At 38.9% G+C, this 22,072-nt stretch overlaps 1 long non-coding RNA gene across 1 annotated transcript in view; it reads left to right on the top strand.

Annotated features, from left to right (window-relative positions):
* LOC123636044 overlaps positions 1-22,072 on the top strand; it is a 39,659-nt gene that overhangs the window by 5,736 nt on the left and 11,851 nt on the right. Inside the window, exon 3 of the long non-coding RNA XR_006734281.1 lies at positions 2,379-2,913. This is a non-coding gene — a long non-coding RNA (uncharacterized LOC123636044). The remainder of the gene's footprint in view (positions 1-2,378; positions 2,914-22,072) is intronic.

The raw sequence follows: 22,072 nt of genomic DNA, 5'->3' as shown, positions 1-22,072 counted from the left end.
AGTCAGTTGGTACAAGGTCTGGTGAATATGGTGGATGACAGAGTTTCCAAGTCCAGCCTCTGTAATTACAGCAGTGTTGTCTGTGCAATGTGTGGTTGAGCATTGTCTTGCAAGAGGACTGGCCTGTCTCTATCAACCAATATCACTGCTTAATTTCAAGCATCCTCATCATTTCATCCAATTGGCTGCAGTAGACATCCACTGTAATCCACTGACCAGGCTTCATGAAGCTGTAGTGGATAATACCAGCGCTGGACACCAAACAGGCACCATTAGCTTTTTTTGATGAATATTCAGTTTTGGACTGTGTTTTGGCACTGCATCTTTATCCAACCATTGTGCCAAATGCTTGCAATTGTCAAAAATAATACATTTTTCATCACACATAACAATATGGTGTAAAAATGGCTCATCTTTATGTTGTGACAGTAAAGAAAAGCAAGCTTTGGGATGATTTCTCTCCTGACACTCATTTAATTCATGCAAAACCCATTTATCGAGCTTCTTTACCTTGCCGATTTGTTTCAAATGATCCAGTGCCACTGGAACAGTAACAGCAAACCTTGCTGCTGGCTCATTCACGCATCCATTGAGATTCATTCGTTTCCACTACAACTTTTAGCTCGTCATTATCCATCTTGGTCTCAAGTTGCCCACGTGGCTCATGAGCAAGTCCTAAGAAATTTGAGTTGGTCTTTATTATACAAAGAAAGTAGGAGAAAGGGTATTACAAGAAACTTCTTATGGACATATTTTAGAGTAGGACTATACTTGTTTTTCACATATAGGATTTATAAAGTTTTACATACTCAAATTTATCAGTCTCTGTGTGTGTGTGATTTTTTTCTCCATTGCTTTAGGGCTTTGGATATTCTTCTCCATGCTCAATCTTACAAACAGGTGCCTATATTTTGTTATAGCTTTTGAAAAAAAATCTTGCGTTTTTACAGTTGTATTACTTAAGTGATTTGGACTTTGTAAAAAGAGTGTAGTGTAATGTAAGGATATATTTAATTTTTACAGAGACAAATTTTCCACTCCAGTTTGTTGACTAATCCATGCTTTCTCTATTTATATAACATTTCTCAATGCAGAATCTGGAGAAGTGGTATACTGGTCAGGTGTTATGAAACAGAGAGAGTGTTCATTGGGGCAAGGAAGAATTTGGAGGGCCATGCCTGGGGGTCCTTCCCTAGGTGGTCCCAGCTCTGAAACTAGTTGATGAAAAACCACACCTCATGCCCCATTACTCTCCCTTTCCCTTCCTTCCCCTCACCACCTTAATCCCTTGCCCTCTCTTCACAATCTAGTAGATAAATTCATAAATTCAACCTAATCCGAATTAGGTTGCATGGAAATAACTCTTTTGGTCTTCTGGACTTCCCCCCAACCTCCAGCCACTGGCCACCTGACCCACACACACATTCACTCAGCTGAAGGACAAAAGAGATAAATAGAACCATTGTAAAGGGAAAACAGAGCCAAGGGTTAAATGCTAGGCAAAACCATTTAGAAATTCATAGATAAGTTACCTAATTTACATTAGGTTGAATGAGAGATGGTATGTGGGTACAAAAATTGAAATGATGCCCACAAAGTATAAGAGGAGAAAAATGTGCAGTTATGCAGCCACTACTTTCCTACACATATATGATGCTGTCTTACTCAAGTGGTCTCTGTGAAATATTAATATATAGAACCATACAGTCCTCTATTTTATAAATTAAGTACCAGACTGAAAAAAAAAGGCAATTCACTTAAAGCTTTTCATTGTTGGAAGTCCAATGTTCAAACCAGTTATGGCTTGCTTTTCTTCTCACATTCTTTAACCTCTCTACTAAATTTTAATGGCATATATTTATCCTTAAAATCAAAATAAGTTAAAATTATTTTGTAATGGTCTTTGAGATAGACAAAAACTCTGGGATGTATGAGAAAAAGGGCTGTGAATGGTTTGAAAGATCATGTTTGACTGATGTACATCATAGACCTATTCAAGTACCACCTGTTTCTAAGTTCTAACTTAATCTTAGAGACCAGCAATGAAAGCTAATTGATAAATTGGATTAGATTCCCAAAATTTCTAGAACAGTCTCTTTCTGATGATTCTCAGGTATAGTGGTCCCCCCTTAAGCTGTGGGGGTTCCAAGACCCCCTGTGGACGCCTGAAACCAGGATACTATCAAACGTTACTTATACTATGATTTTTTCCTACACATACATGTTTATGATAAAGTTTAATTCATAGATTAGGCACAATAAGAGATTTACAACAATAATAATAAAATGGAAGAGTTATAACAAAATACTATAACAAAAGTTATGTGACTTTGGTCTCTCTCAAAATATCTTACTGTACTGTACACGCCTATTTTCAGACCTCACTTGACTGCTGGTAACTGAAACTAAGTATAGGTGCACGTGCCCACTGATGACGAGAGCAAGACGTCTTAGCCGAAACGTCTTCCTTCCAAACTCCTGGGAGAAAAGACAAGAGGGAAAATATGTGAGCATTATAAAAGTATGCCTATCGCTGATACTTTCTTAAACCACAGGTGTGCGGGATCTCCTCCCGTTAGATGTCAGATGCAGACTGACTGACTGATAGACAACCTACTTGGAACGCAAATTTGCGGTGCTCTTGCCAAATTGGCAAGGGCTGGTCCTGTTCTTGTCGAGGTGCTGTTTGCCTGTGCACAGAACGGGAGTGCAGCACCTGTCTGCAATTCCTCCTGACGATGGATTAAAAAGATGCTAGAACCAGGTGGCCGGTTTTGAGGCCGCAGAACCAGCGGCGCTCGGACCGCGGAGCTGGCTGCCCCTCGGCGCGCGTGCGGACGGAGGGCGCCTGCGGCTGCGCGGGAACACGCTGAAGCGCTGCGGGCAGCGCGCGGGAGCCGGGACGGAGCGGAGGTAGGAGCAGCGCACGGGGCTCCGGCGGGCACAGCCCATCCGGTCGGCAGGGACGGGCGGCCCGCGGGGACGCCAACTTTCCCGGCGACAGCTCCGAACTTCCCGCCTGGCCGCGGCCGCGGCTCGCGAAGACACACAGGAAGTGCGGGCGCGCAGCCAACATGGCGCCCCCCGCGCCCGCCCGGCGCCGGCTCAGGCCCCAGAGGCGCCGGGCGGCGGGAACCGGCGGCTCCGGAGGGAGGGCCGGGCGTGGCGGTGGCGGAGCCGGAGGATAATGGTGGGGAAAGCTCGGCGGCGCGGGGCGGAGGCCCGGGAGGACGGCGCAGGGCCTGGTCAGGCCGGGAAGCCGTGGAGTCGCGTGAGCACGCCCGCCGGGCCCCGCGCCGCCCGCCCGGCCAGGCCTCGGACCGTGTGCGGTGGGGCTGGTGGCAGCGCGGGCCCGGCGTGTGGACGGCGGAGAGGAGAGGACGCTTCGCAGTCTCCGGGCGCCGTGGGCGGTGGGAGCCGCGGTGCAGGGTCGGGCCGAAGCCAGGCGGGGGTCCGTGCCTGTCTCGGGGGCTGCGGGCGACCCCGGAGATGAGGCCGCCGCTGCCTCAACCGGTCCTCGTGGGCCTCCGGGACTGTCCCGTGGGGTCCGCCGCCCTCCTCCCGCCGGAGCTTTGGGGAGAAGCTGCCGGGCCGCGCTGGGACGAGGGGGCTCCTTGGGGGCGGCCGGGCCGCGAACTGTCCTTTGCTCTGTCCTCCCTCGCGGTTTTCTTCAGAGCCAGGCTGTGGAGGCGCTTTGCGGTGTGTGCACAGCACCTGGTGTTTTACACGACGTCCTGTGCGGGGTTGTATGTGGTGTGTACGCAGAGTCATGCTGTGTGTACATGGCATCCTTGTCCTTAAGCTGTGTATGCAGTACCACGTGTCATATAGAGTATTACACAGTACCCAATGCCATATACAGTGTGTACATAGTACCTAGCGTTCTGTACTGTGTGTACACACTGTCCTTGTCACGCTGTGTATGCAAGCGCTACCGGTTGTCTCATACAGTGTATACGAAGTTCCACAGGCAGAAAATTAATGTTTACTTGTTTACTTTTAAACTGAGAAGCAGAGTAGTATCAGCTTACTAATAATGGAACGTTTAAACTTTTCAGATTTTGGGGTCATTGGTTCTAATTAATGGTTTGAAGTTATCAGAGAGAGAATGTTGGTTGTACTTTAAAAGTTTAAAGGTTTGAGTGCTTTCTGGTAGGCAAGGTCATATTTGTAATTCTTCTGAATGTCTGATTTGTACAGGCAGGAGATAAAATATGATTTTCTGTACAGGCATATTATTTTACTTGTCTTTGACTAATTGATGCAGATTACATTACAGTCGTTATTTTTGGTTGACTCGTCTTTATAAGATGAACAGGATACAGAATCAGATCAGAAGATATAGTTTGTAATTATGACAGAATCAAAATATTTTTCTTATTTAAGTATGTGATTATGAGGATTTCTGTATTTTACAATGTCTTTGTTTTCTGTAGAAATTGCTGATGTGAAAACTGAATCTCCCTTTTACATTCTCTAAATTGGGCACCTTATTTTTGCAATTACCATGTGTGAGGTATTTAAATAAGCACACATGTCCTTCCAGCTTTACAAAGAAAAATCAATTAAAATGTTAAAATTTAGCTCTTTAGTTCATACTAAACATTCCTAGGATGTGGTTATGTTGGTGCTTTGAATAGATATCATCTTGCATGCTTCAGTAAATGACATATGTTTGTTTGAACTCTTACCCTTTTGTAACCCCCCCTTTTTTCTTTTTAGGGTTGCTCAGATAATGTATAATACGGGCATTCATACCCTTTGGCATACCTTAACTGAGACACTAATTGGACCGAACTAAGAATTTTAACATTTGTAATGGAAGTATGAAATGCTGCTCTAACTTGCTTACTTAAAGCCCTAATGCTCTGATGTCAGATTGTCTTTGTCTTCCTTGTCCTTCAATTGAATTCTACACAGAGACCATCATTACATTTAAGCAAAGAGGCTGTGTCTTAAAAAAAAAAAAAAAAATGGAGAAAATAGTCTTATCCTTGATAGTTAAAAACTTTTCACTGTTTGCAAACCTTAACTTGGATTTACTATTTAATTTTTTTTACAGGGTGATAAGGGTTTTTTTGTTCATTTGGCTTTTTTTATTTTTCCTTTGTCATTAGAGGTAGCATGGCAAAATGATGAAGAGCACAGACTTTGAGACACAACAGCTCAGGTTTGAATCTCTCCTCTGTCCTTTACTAGCACAGTGACCTTGGGCAAATCACTTTAACTTGCCATGCCTTGTCTCAGTTTCCTTATATGAAAAACAAGGGGGATAGTAATTGCAGCAAACTCATAGGGTTATTGTGAAGATTAGATGAGGTACCATTTTTAAAGCACTTGAAACAGTGCCTGGCTCATAATGAGCACAGCAAAGATAGGTAAACACAAGTTGAGCTCCTTCTTACAATACATTATTTTCAAGTTGATTTAGGAAACACAGATCCTCAACCTGTAGTCTCAATAAAGGTATTTCTGTACTGTGTTCTGATATAGGCTGTCTTGTGTTCCCAGTGACAGTCTAACCTTAAGAATTCTTTCTAAATTTATTTGTTTTTTCTTCATTCTAGTAGGAGAAGGAACATGTGTAATGCATGCCCATCACTATTTTTTAAAAGCTGCCAGTATAAAAGTTGCCTATTAGAAATGGTAGTTTTAGTATTTGGAGCTCAAGTACCATATACCTTAGGTTTTGAAACCTCATGTGCCCACAGCATGGATTTAAATGAAATGCATAAATAATCTAAAACCTCATTCATCATCTTTTTTTTTTTTTTTTTTTTTTTGAGACAGAGTCTTGCTCTGTTGCCCAGGCTAGAGTGACTGCCGTGGCGTCAGCCTAGCTCACAGCAACCTCAAACTCCTGGGCTCAAGCAATCCTACTGCCTCAGCCTCCCAAGTAGGTGGGACTACAGGCATGCGCCACCATGCCCGGCTAATTTTTTGTATATATATTTTTAGTTGTCCAGATAATTTTTATTTCTATTTTTAGTAGAGACGGGGTCTCGCTCAGGCTGGTCTCGAACTCCTGACCTCGAGCGATCCACCCGCCTCGGCCTCCCAGAGTGCTAGGATTACAGGCGTGAGCCACCACGCCCGGCCCTCATCATTGATCTTGACTGTTGTTTCCTATGATAGAAGTTAGACAGTTTCTGTGTTTAGTTTGCTTTGTTTCTGCTTTGCTTTTCCCAGTGTGCTCTTATTATTTTTTAATAAGTCATATTAAGAATAGAAGGAAGAAGAAAATGGACTGTCATATACATAGAAGGTACTCAAATTGGTTTATGAGTCAAATCTAATTCAGGAAAATAGTAATTAAACTAGTGTGGAAAGGGATGAGATCTGAAATTATGGTGTGACATATTCACATACGATATGCCTTGTCTTATTAATTTGTATTTAACTCTCATAGCATACATCTGAATCTCTGCTTTTGCACAGTAGTTATCTCAGAATGTTGGAAAATAAGCATTCCTTACACTCCTGAGGGCTTGTTTACCTGAAGCAATTTTAATGTTTTTTATCATGACTCAATCTTTGACGAATAATACAAATATCTGAAATACACATTGTGAGAGTTCTTATTTTAACCATTAGTTTTAAATTAATATTTCCCCCCACATCTGTCACCCTGTCTGTAATTGTTTCAGGTTATATGTTTTATATTTGTTTGAAACAGACTTTTTGAATAAAGAAAATCTTTGTCACCTCTTCATTTGATCATCCTTAATCCCTTACCAACATTTTTACTAGGAATTTTCACAAGAAGTAAAAAGTAACTGATTTGAGTTCACTGTCTACCTGTATCTGTCACGTAATAACTTTGAGTTAGTTACTTGCAGTACCACTGTCACATTTCAAAACAAGTGTGAATCTGCTTTGGTGCAGAGACTCTGTGCAGAGGTTGCACTGCAGGTTATCAGTGTTTTGCCCCCCAGTAGTCTTGGTTTTTGAAATGTTTTGGTGTCTACAATTTTATAACACAGATGAGTTATAATGATATATATTAATATCATGTATTGTCCATCTACTGTATGTCAGCCACTGTGCAATTATTTACATACATTATCTCACTTAAAACCCTTACGTATTATCATCTTAAAAGCATAGCAGTCCTCCTTTAAGTTATGGAAGGTTCACCTCCTAGTAGCACACCCCTCATCCCCTCCCATCGCATGACAAACAGAAAAACACACACACAGAAGAGAAGTGGGTGAATCAGATGTTTTGAGAGAGAATATGTGATCCATGTCACATGAAAGTTTGAGAATCCCTGGAATAAGAGGTAAATGATAGAAATGAAGATAATGGGAGGGAGATAAGACTCTAAATCTAAATCCTCAATAAAGTAGTCTTTTTGAGTAATCACGGCTTAACTTTAATTTTTAAAACATATACAGAAATGAATTATTGCTTTCAAGAAAGAGCTTGTGTGTGTAGGTACCTGCTGTTACGTTTTTTCTGTAGGAAATTCATAAAAAGTTATTTAGTTTGTATTGTGAAAATGCTATACAAGGTTTAATATCAAAATTAGTTACAAATGGAAAGAAATAGTCTATAAAACAAATATTATTTGGATTTTTTTTAGTATTTGTATAATCTATTTCATATTTTAGGAGGGAAATTTAGCAAATTAGATATTTAACTCAATTCAACAAATTATTTAGATATTTAGTTAATCTTTCTTTTTTGTATATTTTCTATTTCAGAGTAGTATTCTGATTTTTAACTGAGGTTTCTTTTAAGGGAAATTTAGCATCTTGGAATGTATTTTCACAATTAAGGTGCAGGGTAAGATCTTTTAAATGTGTTTGGTCAGATAGCAGTAGAAATACCCTTATGTGCAAACACTGAAGTAATTTATTCACACTATTAAGTCATTGGAAAGTTATGTTTGTACTGGGTATGTGGCAGATTTCACTTAAAGTTGGTAACATCAGCAATTGTCCAGAGTGTTTGCTCCATAAATGGCTAAAAGTTTGTCTACCTTTGTGTAAAATTAAAAAGAGAAATGATGAGGGTAATAGAATACTGTTGCATCAGAGTTTTAAAGGAGTCATATAGACTCTTATCTATATGTTCTTCAGGGATGAGAGTGATATATTTCCAGATCACATTATCTTATACATTAGTTGGAAAATGTGTTGCTGAAAACTTGTACACAAAGTTTTATTTTTTAAACTGAATAATAAGTATAGTAGGTAAGCTAGTTTTATTTTAAATAAATGCTTTTATAGTTCGTTGCTTCATAATTAAATCTGTTTCATAAAATCATATTAAAAATTGCATTTTTGTACAAGTAGAATATATGCAATTTTAATGTCTTAACTTCATTTATTAATACATTGTTATTTATTGGAACTCTGCTATGTGCCATACACTTGCTAGGTGCTGAGGTGAACAAGATAAGAGTTCTAGCCATTGCAGAGTTTATAGTTCAGAGTAACACAATTACTGAAGGAAGCACAATAAAGTGTAACAGAAGAGAGTAAGTCCAGGGTACTGTGGAACAGAATCTGAAGTAAGATACATTGTATTTGAGTTAAGATTACTTGTGAGGTGTTACCACTGATGATTTAAAATTTATTCTAATTTGTAACTTTGAGATTTTACCGTATTAACCACCTGCGGGTTTTTAAAAGCAACTTTCTTTTTTTTTTGAGACAGAGTCTCACTCTGTTGCCCTGGCTACAGTGTCCTGGCATCAGCCTAGCTCACAGCAACCTCAAACTCCTGGGCTCAAGCAAACCTACTGCTTTAGCCTCCCGAGGAGCTGGGGCTACAGACATGCGCCACCATGCCCGGCTAATTTTTTCTATATATTTTCAGTTATCCAGATCATTTCTTTCTATTTTTAGTAGACCCGGGGTCTCGCTCTTGCTCAGGCTGGTCTCAAACTCCTGACCTCTAGCAATCCACCTATCTCAGCCTCCCAGAGTGCTAGGATTACAGGCATGAGCCACCACTCCCAGCCTAAAAGCAACTTTCTTATGTTAATTTTTTACAGTACTCTGTTAAAAAGTAGACCTGTATTAAATATCAAACATATATTATGTTCTCCAGATATTATCTGAGCATTTAAGTGAAACATACACCCATTTAAAAGTTTTAGTGTTTTTTTTTCCAGTTTGGTCAGCTTGTATGTTAAATAAATTTAAAATATAATTCAAAGAATGTAGGATCTTCTTTCTTAGTTTAAGCATTTATCATATGGACATAAAAGCAAGATATACAAATATTTTTCAATGGATTTCTGTTGAGAGCTTGTCACATTAATTCTCATAAATGGGATTAAAAATACTATTTAAAAAATTCAGTTAGATACTATGGTTTATAGCAAGAGAATCTGACTTATATACATTTTAATTTGACTATGCACATTAGATCACTTTGCAAGTCCACTTTGCAAGCAGTTTCTAGCAAGCTAGGTTTTATCACAAACAGTGCCTGTGGCACTACCATCTTTTTTTTAAGATGTCCATCATTGAGCATCTTCCATACTAGGCAATGTATATTTTCCATTTAGTCTTCACAACAGCATCATGAAGGGAATGTTGTTATAACGATTTTACAATAAGGGAAGAGACACAGTTAAATTGCTGGTACCCAAGTTCACACAGAGTTAATCAAATTGGTTTCAATCCATGTGTATGATGACTACCAAACCTGTAGTATGTTATGCTAGCCTGTCTCCCTAAAACCCATCAACCTCTTGGGTCTTTGTACTGATATGCCTTCATCTTCCCAATGTATCTTTATAAGTCTGCAAAAGTATGTAATATTAACAAAATGTAAAAACTATGCTCATTCTACCTACAGAAGCAGAAAGTGGAAAGGCAGGGATATTAGGAAACTCCTGGTAATCAAAACATTCCACACATAAAATTCTGGTTAATTCCAGTTTCACTGGTGATGATAGCTGGCAATCTAAGAACAAGTGTGGGTAATTGGCTCATTTTCTTGCTGTCACTATGGTAGCTCACGTTAGTTATAAAGATAACTTGAGGCAGGAGCAGTGGAGGTGGGGAGACCTATGATCTTTATTTTAATACTTATGTAATGGAGAAAAATGTTTGAAAACACTTGGAATTAACTCCAACATTAAAGCATTCTTGTCTTCAAAGGGGAAGTCATTGTCTTGAGGAATCTTTTAACATACCTTCTACTGGATAAGTTCAATTTAGATTGAAATAGCTAATTTCTTGAAAGCTGCGGTAAATGCTAAGGCTTCAGAATTCCATTAGGTGTGCACTGTCATCTAAAATAAAATACCCTTTCATGAGAAGCATGTGGTGAAGAGAGTAACAGACCAAGTGAGTTATAGCATCCACAGATCCAGAGCATCCTGACAGCCATCAATAGCAATGTTCCAGTGGGTTATTAAATGATTTTCTCATATTTGATAGCTATGGAAAGATTTTTAAAAAGAAATTTTTTAACAAAGGCTAAGTATAGAGAAGCTCTCTGAACTTGAAAGCTATTATGAATTTTTTACTTTTCTCTTTTTGTAGATTCTTGATTTACTTGCTTATTGTTTGTTTTTTGTATCTCAAAAGTGCATCTGAAAAATGCTGTTTGAGAGAGCAAGTCCTTAATTTTCAAATGAATTTTGACATGGGGCACTTCCCCAATTAATATAAAATATGCCTGTTTTAACTGTCCAGTCAAAAAATAAGAATAATTTATTTGGGGTTTCCATTGATGGCAAATTTAATAGGTTTTGGGAGGAGGTGTATTTACCATTAGAGATGTTGTCTTTTTAAATTATAGACAATATAAAGTCTAAAGTAATTTTTTTCTACTGTACTTATAATTTATCATTTCTCTTATATGTTTGGAAATACCAAGTTTAATATCACTTAATATCAACATACCTGAAATGTTTCTTTTGAAATACCTACTTATTTACCACTCTTCACATACATGTTCTACACAATCTTAAGAAGCCTCTTACTTGTGATTAATATTCATGTTGGTTTGTTTCAGGCAAGAAACTGCCATTTGAATCATTTGAAAGTTAAATTTTATGTTTTTTAAGGACTATTCAAATAAAATTAGTTTTAGTCCTAGTTATTTTGTGGTTTTTTTTTTTTTTTTTTGAGACAGAGTCTCACTTTGTTGCCCAGGCTAGAGTGAGTGCCCTGGCGTCAGCCTAGCTCACAGCAACCTCAAACTCCTGGGCTTAAGCGATCCTACTGCCTCAGCCTCCTGAGTAGCTGGGACTACAGGCATGTGCCACCATGCCGGGCTAATTTTTTTTCTATATATATTTTTAGTTGTCCAGATAATTTTTATTTCTATTCTTAGTAGAGACAAGGTCTCACTCAGGCTGGTCTCGAACTCCTGACCTTGAACAATCCACCCACCTCGGCCTCCCAGAGGCCTAGGATTACAGGTGTGAGCCACCACGCCCGGCCAGTCCCAGTTACTTTCAAGTGACTTAAAAGCCAAACGACCAGCACTCTAACATAAAGTTGGACTTTCTCTTGGTTCATCTGCATTTTTAGACAAATGCTGATTAAAAATGTACTATTGTAAGCCTTAGTTGCAGTAGTATTTGTACCGTATTGTTTTAAATGAATTCTTTGGGATTTTAGGTGACAGTTCTACACAAGTCACATTAGGAAGAAACAATATTTAGCATGCTGGTTCTCAATCATGAGTAAGCATCTAAATTGCTTTTTAAATTTTGTTTTATAAAAACATTAAACCAGAATCTCTGGGGATGGATCTAAGCTCTAAGTTTTAAAAGTTACACTTTTTTAGGCCGGGCGCGGTGGCTCACGCCTGTAATCCTAGCCCTCTGGGAGGCCGAGGCGGGTGGATCGCTCGAGGTCAGGAGTTCGAGACCAGCCTGAGTGAGACCCCGTCTCTACTAAAAATAGAAATAAACTATCTGGACAACTAAAAATATATATAGAAAAAATTAGCCGGGCATGGTGGCACATGCCTGTAGTCCCAGCTACTCGGGAGGCTGAGGCAATAGGATCGCTTAAGCCCAGGAGTTTGAGGTTGCTGTGAGCTAGGCTGACGCCACGGCACTCACTCTAGCCCGGGCAACAAAGTGACACTCTGTCTCAAAAAAAAAAAAAAAAAAAAGTTACACTTTTTTAAATGTTTACATTTCAAATTTTTTATTTTTCTAAGTGGTATTCATGCTTTCTTTTTAAATATTTCTTTTTGGAATAGATTATAGAAAATGGTGTACCCTGGGACCTTTAGCTCTAAATCTCAGAAATTCTCTTTCAAGAATCAGATCAATTAAGTTTCCTAGGGAAAAAAAGACGATAATCAAAGTAACCTGGGGGAAAAAAACACAACCTGAAAAATAAGTGCATCCTGGAAGAAAGCCTTAAGTCTTTTCAGGTTCCTCGGAAATGCTACTGTGTTGCTAGGTAAGATGGATAGCAAAAGTATCATTGACTGATGTTCCCTGATGGGCTCAGATATAGCTATAATCACAGGTAAATACGTACCATATCTTGAGGTAGGTAATATTCAGGAGATAGGCTGACATCCAGTTTGAATGTCTGGGCATTCCAGTAATTGGACTGAAAAGCAGCAGTGTGGTGTTCCTGCCCCTTCTGCCCTCAGTGCTCTGGATTCCTCATAATCCTGTACGAAAATCAGAAAAGCTTGAAAGCCTTTCCCTAGGGCAGTCAGACCAGCCGTCTTGGGGTCACATCTGCACTCCATGATGAGACAACCTCAGAAAGTTTTCCAGGCTCTGCCCTGCTCTCTGGCTAGCCCCCTCTTTTCCCTGGCCTTTGTCTGGGTTTCAGATGATTCTTCCTGTCCCTTCAGATTGGGGGTGGCATTTCCACCTACAGGTGGTTCAGTGGGTATGGCCATCCAGAGGAGGAGACTCAAAGTCTTTCAGCTGAGCTCTAGAAGATTATTACTTACTTCCTTTGTCCTGGGAAGAAGTCCTTGAGCTGCAAGACTTACTGTGGCTTCAGCCACTACTGGACAATATCTGTGTTCACTCCTCACTAACTGTATTTCTCATACAAGCATTTTGAGGCTTCATAGTGATCCTAGGACCTAGACAGTTGTGATAATTTCCACAGGTTTCTTTAATTCCTCTTTAATATAGGTTCATAATTCTCCACCAGTTTCACAAAGTCAAGGTGCATGGCAGATGGGTTTTAAAGGAGGAGGGACATCTGGGAAGTGACAGGGAAGCCTCCCTGGGCTGGCACTGTTGACAGGGTGTTCAGCAGAGTCTGGTCGTGTTCTTTATTTGCTTCTCCCACTGCATGACATGGCCCTTCCCCAGGTGGCTGGATTCCCAGTGGTGTTAGTGTTCTGTCTTCTCAGTTTGCCTCAGGGATAACACACAAAGTTCTGTGTTTTTAAAGTGTGTTCAGTCAAATTTTCTAAATACATATCATTTTCTCAGTCTCAGATTAACAGATACAGTCAAGAATTATATTCTTAATTGCTGCTGTTAGAATTACATTTTAAAGAGAATATTTTTATAAAATTTGATCTTGAACAGAGTAGAAAATGTTAGGTGGCTATACTATTGTGAGTCAGTATTCTTAAGTAGGTACCATTTCATAGAATTATCCTAAATATTGCAAATAATAGGAAAGCAAAAGACTCTGAAGTATTAATCATAGAAAATAATTGGCTTTGAAAAATCTGAATTCTCTGAAAAAAGGCTAAACTGAAAATTGGCCACTTCAGTCTCTGGTCTCTGTCTCTGCAACTCAGTCCTCAGACTCCTTTTGGATTCTCTGTCCCTGCACTGTGGCCTGAGAACTGCTTCAAGGCAGTAAACTGGTTATTATTTTAAAAATATAGTTTACATTTGGAAGAGCAACACACTAGTAAAGTATAACTAAATATATTCAGTTACCTTGCATTTTAAATATTTGTACTCTACATTCTGGGTATGTTTTAGTGTATATGGGGATGGATTTTATACTTTATCAAGCCTTACCCTTTAACTAGACATTATATCACTTAGGAGAATGGCACTTTATTGTGAGAAAGGACAAAAGCTGAAACAGTCTAACGACGTGCATTGTTTTCACTCTTTCACTTCCTTTTTTATGGAACCCTGCTCCTTAGGTGATGTAATGGTCACTAGTTACCTTGCCCATCCTATCTTCAAAGATAGTGAAGGGGAAATTTGAGAAATGTCATTGTGAGTGAAGGAAATAGTTTGCCAGAATTCACCCAAAGTTAGCCTGAAAGTGTTACATGACTGGCCCAGCACCATCCTGGCAGGTTTGAGTGATTAGCCATGCCTCAGGCTATGGCCTGGGTCTTGGCAATTTCAGGAAAATAATTTAGATTTAAAATACATGGCACATGTTAATGAACTATTGTAGCACAAAAGGCTTATATAATTCTCTCTACTTTTGTATGCTTGAAAAATGTCCATAACAGATACTTTTAAAAGTTAATAGTAACAGTAACAATGATGAAAACTTTCCTAGAGGCTGGGGGAAAGTCACAAAGGAAGGGGAGACACATGGAAAAATCAGGAATCATTGAAAATTCTTTGTAAATTGATAATTTTAAATGGAAGCTACAAAAATAATCCTCTGCTGACTCCCCACTTGAACAAAGTGACATGTAAATTGGCTCCAGTGACTTTTTTCTTTAAATATACAGTTCAGTGGTTTCTAGTATATTTACAAGGTTTTGCAGCTGTTACTAGTATCTGATTTTAGAACATTTTCACTGCCCCCAAAAGAAACCCCAGATGCAATATCAGTCGTCTCCCATTCTCTTCTCATCCCAGCCCCTGGCACTCACTGTTCTACTATTTGTCTCTGGATTTGTCTATTCTGGACATTTTATATGTGTGAAATCATATAATATATGACCTTTTGTGTCTGGTTTCTTTTACTTAGAACGTTTTCAAGGTTCATCCATGTTGTAGCATGTATCACTATTTCATTCCTTTTTATGGCCAAATAATGTTTCATTGTGTCAATAATATTCCATCTGATGTAACACATTTTGTTTATCCATGCATCAGTTGATGGACATTTGAGTTTTTCCCACTTTTTGGCTATTATGAATAATAATGCTGTGAATATACATGTACCTGTTTCTGTGTGGACATATATTTTCAGTTCTTTTGGGCATATATATAGAAGTGGAATTGCTGTGGTCACGTGTCAACTCTGTTTTCTTTTTGAGGAACTGCTGAACTGCTTTTGAAAGCAGCTGTACCATTTTACATTCCTACCAGCAATGTATGAGAATACCAGTTTCTCCTCATCTTTGTCAGCACTTGTTATTGTCCGGATTTCCTGACTATAGCTACCCTGGTGGTTGGGAATGGCATCTCATTGTGATTTTCATTTGCATTTCTCTAATGACTAATGATGTTGAGCATCCTTGTGCTTATTGGCTGTTTGTTGATCTTCTTTGAATAAATGTCTGTTCACATCGTTTGTCCATGTTTTAGTTGGGTTGTCTTTATATTGAATTGTAAAAACCTTTTATGTGTTTTGAGTAGAAGTCTTTTATCAGATGTAGGATTTGCAGGTCTTTTTGACCATTCTGTGGCTGTCACTTTCTTGATGGTGTCCTTTGAAGCACAAAAGTTTTTAATATTGACATAGCCCATTTTATCCATTAAATTTTTTCTTTGGTTGCCTTTTGACATGATATGATCTCTTTTTTCTAGTTTGTTTGCATTCCACTGTGTAGATGCCTTGCACTGTATTCCACCAGTTCCTTGTGGATTTACTATTACAAATACTGCCATAAGACATGCATGTGTATGTATATCATTTTGTGATTTTGCCAGTGGGATTGCTGGGTCAAAGAGAAAATGCATATGTAATTTTGGTGGTTATTGCCACATTCCCCTCCATAAACATTGGGACATTTTCTGTTCCCACCACTGCTATATGAGAATCCCTGTTTATAGTTTTGCTAGTCTGATAGGTATTAAATAGAAATGCTATATTAGATGTAGTTTAGAAATTGGTCTTCTCTAAGAGAAATTGTCTTTCCATAACTTGACCTTTCGTGTTGTGTTTTCTGTTTGTCTGTATCTTTTGCTCATTTTTTTCATTGGGTTTTTGGGGCTTTTTCTGAAATTTTAGAGGTTTCTTTTTTTTTTTTTTTTTAACATACCAAGGATACTAACCCTTAATTCATAATTTAATTTGCAAAAATTTCTTTTACTTTTACCTATCCCATTTGTCATGCATATTTTTACCTTGTTTATGGTGTATTTTGGACATGTAAAAGGTTTTAATTTTGCTTGTTTGTTTTTAGGTTTTGTGGGGTTTTTTTCTGTTTCTGTGTGTATGTGGTGGTAGTCCCATTTTTCAGCCTTTCGCTTGCTTTGTTTCTGGATTTTGAGTCATAGGAAAGGGTGAAGCAGGAGGATCTCTTGAGGTCAGGAGTTTAAGACCAGCCTCAGCCACATAGCAAGACCCTGTCTCTATAAAAAATAGAAAAATTATCTGGGTGGGGTGGCATGTGCCTGTAGTCTAAGCTACTTAACAGGCTAAGGCAGGAGGATGGCTTGAGCCCAGGAGTTTGAGGTTGCAGTGAGCTATGATGATGTTGCTACACTCTAGCTCAGGAAAGAGTGCAAGACCCTGTCTCCAAAAAAAAAAAAAAAAAAAAAAAACTGGAGTCTGTCTTCTCAAGCCCTGCTACTGCTTTATCAATTAAATTTATTAAATCCTTTGTTGTCATTTAAATGATGTTCACTGTATCTTCACCAGGAGTAGATTCTATTTCAAGAAACCACTTTCTTTGCTCATTCATAAGAAGCAACTTCTCATGTGTTAAAGTTTTATCCTGTGATTGTGGCAATTGAGTCACATCTTCATCTTCCACTTCTGTTGTTTTTTTTTTTAATTTAAAAGGCATTCTCCATGATTTTCTAGCTTCCAGGTTGCTACTGAGAAATCTGATACCAGTTTGTTTTATGACCTCTCCTGTCACCCACCCTGCGGAGCCTTTCACCTCCTCTTCGTACCACCAGTGTTTGACTTTCCAGGTGGATGTGCTTTGCGCTTCCTTCCATTCATATGCTGGGCATTTCATGGTCTTTGTCCATTTGCAGATGCCTATTTTTCATTGGTAGGTACTTTTCTTGAATAATTTTTCCCGTTTTCATTCTGTAACTCTTGTTATTCAGATATTGTATTGCAAAGTTTTTTTCTCTTATCTCCTATTTGTGTATTTCTTGTCTTTTGTTTCTACTTTGTGCAAGATAGCCTCAATTTTATTTTCTAACCCTTTTACTGAATTTGTTTATCATATTTAAAGTTTTTTGAATATTTCTATTTAGAGTATCCTATTTATGGTTTATACGTGCAATTCCATTTCTTACTTTTCCATGATATCAATTATATGTATTCTGTTTGCTCCATGTGGCCTCTTTCTCTCTTTTGTGGAGAAGCTGGTCTCAAATGTCTGGTGATTCCTGGCTGTCTGTTTGTATTTATGAGTGAGACATTGGGAAGCTAGTTGGACATTCTTTGTGTGGGTTTTACTGTTGGGATGTCAGGTGGTCAGATGGCTTTTTCTTTAGGTTCCTTCAAATGTCAGTGTCTGAAAATTCTTTCTCTGGGATCATTTAATTTCTCCAGAAAGGTACTGTTTGGTCTCTTGTCTGCGCCTGAGATCAGGCAACTGGAATTTGGTGGTAGAAAGGGACTTTACCTGTTCATGATTCATTAGGTAGCTTTTCCCTTAAAAGCCCCCCGATGCCCATCCCACCCACTCCAGCTTAAAATCCCCACCTTGCTCACCTATCGAAATGGTATTAAGCCCAAGCTGCCCACAGTCTGCCTTCAATCCTGCGTGGCCTGATCTGAGTACAGTTCTCCACCTCCTTCATACTGATTCTCCTTATTCGCCACACTCCCGCCACTGTCCTTTCTCAGTTATGTCTTTGCATGTGTTTTCCCCTTGGTGTGTCTAGCTCTTTTTCATCATTTAAGTTTTACTTCATTTATGATCTCCCTAACTTTCTATGATAGGCAGGATTGGTTAGGTTGTGCTCCAAAACAAGCAACCTCAAACCTCAGTGGTTCAAAAAATGGGTCATGCTCATTCTACCCATCCATCATGGGTTAGTGGGAGCTCTGCCTCGAATGGTCCTCATTCTGGTAGGAGGCTGACAGCAGCCACCATTGGGGCATTGCCACTGCCTGTGGTATATAGAAAAAGCATAGCAAATCAGAGTAAGATTCATGAATCTTCAAATGCCAAGTGTCATAAATCACTTTTTTAGGGTTGTGGGGAAGTGTGACAACCCAAATAGGTGGCCAGGCAAAGATCTCAATCAGTGGAGGGTTACGAAGCCAAAGTTCAAGGACAAACCACAGAAGCACCTGTGCTATCTGAAGAGGGATTTGGAAACTCAGTATTTAAAGAGTGAGGGCATATAGAAAGAAAAAAGGGGAGAGGGTGGGCCATGATGCAAATGGTGACATTCTTGTGTTAGTGCCAGGAAATCTTCATTTTACACAAGATTAGGTAAATGTTTGAAGAGAAAAGGAGTAAAGGAAGAATCGGTTATGCAGATGTCCCTGGGTAGCTGGAAGAAAGAATGGTCTTGTCTCTGTTCTGCACTTGGGAAGATAAACTTGTAATCCACATTATTAGTGTGGAATCAAAGTGGACTTTAGTTTTAGGAGCTAGAGTTAGTCTGCAGACCTGGAAGTTACAATTTGCATGTCCTCATTGATGGGCAGCCAGCAAACAGTGTCCTTATGGATGATCTGTGGGAACTGTCCATGTAGATGCCTGAAGCCTTTTACCTTTCTGTGGCAATCTGGCTAGTAGTGTTAGTAACAGCTGTTCATTTGCAAGAGGGTGTTGCATGACTCAGCATCTGGGCTTGACCTTCCCTTTTGGCATAAGGAGTTGGAGGGTCCTGAGGTTTTGATTTTCCTTTACAAGTGCAATACTGCTGTTGCTTAGGACAACTAGAAGTATTTAGTGAACAACACTGATGACCACCACAGCAACCTTGGCCACCCAATCTAAAGTGGCACTCCCCATTGCCTGCTGTTTTTTTCCTTTTCTTTTTTTCACAGGACTTGTCACTATCTGAAATCATCTTTTTGTTTTCACATTTATTGTCTGTTCCCCCAATAGCCTCAAATATTAACACTAAGCCATATAAGTATAGGAACCTTTCTGAATCATTCACCACTATATCCTGAGTACCTAGAGCAGTGCTTAGCAAATAGTAGGTGCTCAAAAACATTGGATGAATGATTCTAGGTTAATTTTTGAAATAAGCAAAATTTTACACTTCCCACTAACGGGAATACGCACTTTAATAGAACTGGGCCCTTTTCCTATTTTCTTTAATGTCCATTAAACAAAATTAGGTGTGCTTTTGATATGAATTGCTATAGACAACTGAGAGTAATTTTCTTTGATAGTAATAGTTATTTTTTAAGTATTCAAAAACATTTTAGGAAAAGTCTTTAGAAATCACCATCATTAATCAATACAAACCAGAAAGTTATCGCAAAAATACAATGTATTATGCTTATAATTCCATAAACTTCCAATTGCAGTATTGATTTAGATCACTGGTAAAAAACTTCACTGGCCCAACAACGTGGAGTGCAAAATGATGCAAAATTAGTAGTGTTGTGTAACAGCAAATATTTTCAGCTCTTAGCTATATTTTTATGAGAATACTTGTTTATCTTTGCTGAATAGGGAGATATTTATGTTATATTTAATCATAATTTTACATGACAAGATGTAAAAAAAAACCACCTTTTAACTTCCTTCTAGTTCTTTCTGTCCCTGCAGAAATGAATAGTCACTAATAATTATTACTCCCTTTTGCTTGTAAATGACATTCTTCCTTATGAAAGAGTTTTTCCTTCCTGTGAATAAAGAATTTTTTACATTTTGAAATTTTAGCTTTATATACTTATAGGCTGCTTTCTATTAGAAGTGTAAAATATTAGAGTTTTTAATGGAGGAAGTTTGTAACTTAATATTTGTTAGGTTTGGACACATAACCCACTTTGGATAAAACCAAAATAATTTATAGCAAGTAGAGAAACTAACAGCCTAGGTTTCATAATGTAGTTCTAAAATTTTTAGATTAACGTGATATACTCATCTTTTTAATGTAGTAAATTGTTGATAAGCTATTACAACTCAAATCTCTTCCATAATTTATGATTTTTTGTAGACTTCCATTTTTATGGAGAAATGTGTAGACAGCAAACTGCTTTAGGTCATTTTTGTATGTGATAGTGTTTTTGACATGTTCAGAATGCAAAAATTTGGCTCACACCTGTAATCTTTGCACTCTGGGAGGCTGAGGTGGGAGAATTGTTTGAGGCCAGGAGTTCAAGACCATCCTGAGAAAGAGCGAGATCCTGTCTCTACAAAAAATAGAAAAATTAGCCAGGTGTAGTGGTACACGCCTGTAGTCCCAGCGACTCAGGAGGCTGGGGCAGGAGAATCGCTGGAGGCCAGTAGTCTGAGGTTGCAGTGGGCTGTGATGACACCACTGTACACTGGCCCAGGCCACATAGTGAGACTCTGTTTCAAAAAAAAAGAAAGCAAGCAAAAATTTGAATTATGCAATCTGCACCCAAAATTTCTGTTTATATAGATTTATTTGCTTCCCCAGGATACAGTGTTGTACAGTGTTTTGGAATTATTAAATTCAGACTTTTCCATGTTAAGCTTGGATCCCATGCTGAATGGTGTAGGGTCTCTGTCCCACAGAATGTAAAGAAAGTGTCAAAACAAACTAACTCTTATGGGAACTGTGCTGTGCTCTGGCAGGTACAGTGCAGGTTGTATAGGTACATAGGACATTTTTATGCATCAAATACTTGAGGCTAACAGAGAAGCCCTTTATAGTTCCCCACTCTTTATGATTAAGCAGGAGAAAATTGAATACTTTCTTTTCACTATTCTTTTATATTGATTTCAATAATTTTATGGCATATTCCTGAATTTCTATTTAGGAGAAGATAATTATTTTCCTTAGGATTCTTTAGATTTATAAATATTAATAAATTTTTTCAAATATGGCCAAAGTTATTAATTTGCATGTGATATACTTTTTTTGTTCTTACTAAAAACTATGTTTTCTCTGGCTTGAATTTGATCTTCTGGCTTTAAAAAAAGTTTATGTATGTCTTTTCTCTCTTATATAGTCAACCTCATCCTCTCAACTGAATCTTTTTATAGGATCTCAAGCATTTTGAAGCCTTTAGTATTTGAAATGAATCCTTTGTTGAAACATGATTAACTGAATGTGCATTCTTTCCTGAAACCCTATTGAAATGAGTGTTGGGGTGTGTGTGTGTGTGAATCCATATAGAGAGACAAAAAGAATGAGATAGACTAGAGTGTAGAAAAGATGACATTTTGGAAACTGGAAAGAAAGTGGTGGAAGTGTCTTTTGATTTAGCAGGAAAGGTAAGTGCCTGAGAGGGAAGGTCAAGGAACATGCCAGTTTGAGCCTCAAAACCATGGAAATCTCAAGAATTAGAGGCACCAGGTCCCTCTGGGGGTGGGGAAGTGAAGGGCCTGAGAATGGGGTGATTTCTCCCAGTCTGTGGTAGTTACATGCGCAGAGTCCTTCCCTAGCACCTGCAGCCAGCTCGCTACCTTTTTCTATACTGCAAAAGCCTTGAGGTGTGTTTTCTGAAAAGGGCAAATGAGAACAGTTCTCATTTAGACTGTCTTGAAAGTGGGTGATGCCCTTCTAGAAACAGGGGTACTAGGAAACAGTCTAGACTTCTACTTCTGGCCATGGCAGAGCAACTGCTAATGGACTTACATTCCCACCATCCATGATGAAACTGGGTAAAATACACGAGGCTATTGTTTTCCGGCACTGGGCAATAGGCAGTATAAGACTGCAGTCCCGAGAGGAAGTAAATAGAGGAGATGAGCCCACAGTTGCCCTGCTCTGTGTCTGGGAAAATGTCTTGACTGGGTCTTGGGGCACTGGAGATGCGATAAGAGTTCAGAGCAGTTGTGAGTGTCAGCACGTAGTCCTGGTAATTAAAACAGTGAATGCTGGGCCGGGTGCGGTGGCTCACGCCTGTAATCCCAGCCCTCTGGGAGGCCGAGG

The sequence above is a fragment of the Lemur catta genome, chromosome 3, assembly GCF_020740605.2.
Source record: "Lemur catta isolate mLemCat1 chromosome 3, mLemCat1.pri, whole genome shotgun sequence".
Lineage (NCBI taxonomy): Eukaryota > Metazoa > Chordata > Mammalia > Primates > Lemuridae > Lemur > Lemur catta.
This window is presented reverse-complemented; position numbering and strand designations above follow the sequence as displayed.